The sequence below is a fragment of the Manacus vitellinus genome, unplaced genomic scaffold (assembly GCF_001715985.3).
Source record: "Manacus vitellinus isolate BGI_N305 unplaced genomic scaffold, ASM171598v3 scaffold_102_pilon, whole genome shotgun sequence".
NCBI classification, from domain to species: domain Eukaryota; kingdom Metazoa; phylum Chordata; class Aves; order Passeriformes; family Pipridae; genus Manacus; species Manacus vitellinus.
The window spans coordinates 611,120-613,476 of NW_021938808.1; the positions used below are offsets into that span (position 1 = coordinate 611,120).

The 2,357-nt window shown below is 60.3% G+C and overlaps 1 protein-coding gene across 1 annotated transcript in view; it reads left to right on the forward strand.

The window, feature by feature from the left end:
• LOC103757501 (neurexophilin-3) overlaps positions 1-2,357 on the forward strand; it is a 32,893-nt gene that overhangs the window by 19,698 nt on the left and 10,838 nt on the right. The gene's annotated exons all lie outside the window — the stretch shown is intronic.

The following is a 2,357-nucleotide window of genomic DNA, read 5'->3' on the forward strand; positions in this document are numbered from 1 at the left end:
CTGCCTCTCCCATCCCCCTGGCTGTGATTCCCACATCCCATGGATCAGCTCAGCACGATGCAGCTCCACAAGGTGCAGCCCAGTTCTCCCTCTCCCATCGCTCTCCCAACAGGCACTGCCGGGAATGAACTGGGATGAGCGTCCTCTCCATCCACCCTTTTCCTGGAAAACACTCAGCTCCCACCAGGAATCACTCAGCAAAGGGGCAGGGCTGTCCCTGGACACCTCCCCTGTCCCACGATGCCAGCAGGAACCTCGGAGCAGAGACTCCAAGGGAAGGGTAAAGCCCTGGATTGAGGGGCACGGCTCATCCCAGCCCTCGGCCCCATTCCCAGCCAGCCCCGGACTCACATCCCAGAGCCCTCCAAGGGCTCTTTGTCTCCCACAGCTGCAGCAGGGAGAGAAACTGGGAATCCTGGGAGCCCAGGGAGGGATCCAAGGGTGCTCTGAGCACCCAGGGGTGCTCTGCTGGTCCCTTTCCAGGGGGTGGGGAAGGTCCAGGGCAGCTCAGCTGGAATCCCTCTGGAATGAGCTGCATCCAGGGCTCCATTCCCTGGGCACGGGAGAACAGAATCTCCTCCCAGGAATTCTCCCAGGACTGAGCTGACAGCAGGGATTTTTGGGGGGCTGCCTGTGCAGCCCAAACCCCCCCAGGCTGAGCCCAGCCCCGGATTTGGGATCTGATCCCTGCAAAGGAACCCTCTGCTCTGCTCCCACAGCCCCAGCCCGGGATTTACGGAATCAATCCCTGGATGAATTCCTGCAGATATTTCCACTTTCCCTGGGAGGTTTGGGGTTGTTTCCCCCCTGTTCTCCACGGCTCTGGCATCAGCTGTGCTCTCCCAACGGGGACGGGGGGGAGCCGGGACAGCAGCCGGCTCGGGTTGCAGCCTCCACACATTTCCAGGCTCCTGGAGCCCTGGTTCCCACCAAGAAAGCTGGAAAACTCGATCTGTCGGGGCCACCTAACCAGAAACACATGGATGCAGCCCCGAGGAACCCGAGAGGGATATCAGGGGGATCAAAGGGAGGGATAAATGACCGGAATGAGCCACGGGAGAGGGTTGGGAAGAGCCAGCGCCGGGTGGGGACGTGGAGATGTCCCAGCAAGGGGAGGGGGAAGATGTTCAGAGCTGGAAAAGAGGGATTTGGAACCTCAGGGCAGAGGGGATGTGGATCCAGGACAGGGAAGGGGATGGGAAGGGGCTGAGTTACACCCGGGGGGGAAATCCATGGGAATTCCCACGGAAACAGGAGCTCCTGCTCACGTGTGGAGTGAGCAGCTGAACACTCCGATCCAGGGCGAGGAAAAGTCCCCGAGAAGCACTTAAAATCTTTGCCTGGAATCCCCCCAGCCTGGCAGGATTAAGGGCATTACGGTGAATTCCAGCCAAATTCATCCCGGGTGGGGCAGCCCAGGAAAGGCTCCTGGAGCTGCCTGAGCCTCCTGGTGAACCATCCCACCGGCTCTATCCAACCCCCTCTTCCCAATCCAAGAGCTCCTTTTGCCTCTGGAGCCTCCTGATGCCCACGGAACCACCCTGTGGCAGCACCACGTGCTGGCCCCTCGTGTCCCCCCGGCCCGAGGGGGAAGAGTCTCCCTCTGAAAAGCCACCGGGGCTCCAAAAACAGATTAAATGTCACATTTTGGGTTGATTTAGAGTGTTTATTTCCATCCAAACCCACCAGGGTAAAAGGGTTTGGGGAGCTCTTCCTTTCTCCCCCTTCCTTTTCCCCCCTCTCTTTTTCCCCTTCTTTTTTCCTCTTCCTTTTTCCCCTCCCTTTTCCCCCTTTTCCAGGACATTTCCCCCGCTCCCCCTGCCCAGCCCGACAAACAACCACTGGCCCCATTATTCCCCCTTACACTCCCCCACTGCCAGAAACCCTCAGGGCTTTTCCAGCCTCATCCCAAACCTCCCCCCTTGCTCCGGGGGGAGGGACAAACCCGCCGGGATAACGACCCCCGACCCCCAAATTCCCTGTAATCCCTAAACCCGGAATGCTTTCAGCAGGAGGGGAGCGTGGCCGTGATCCAGAGGGGGCAGGGCAGGTATTCCAGGCTGTTCCCACAGTATTCCAGGGCTCACACTCCATCAGCAGCCTGGGAAGGCTCCAAGCCGGGGGCGGCCGAGGGAGCGGAGCCGCTTCCGTCCCAGGGATCGGATTATCCCGGAAAAACCACCTGGTTTGGGCTTGTCTGGGGGGATCTGGGCTGCAGGGGAGGGGGATGGACAGGAAGAAGGGGGGGCAGCCAGGTGGGGTTGGATCCGTGTGTCCCACCTGGATCCACATCCCCAGGGGTCACCCAGGGCTGGGCTTGGCTTTGGAGCAGCTCTGGAGCAACGGGGGAAAGAAAA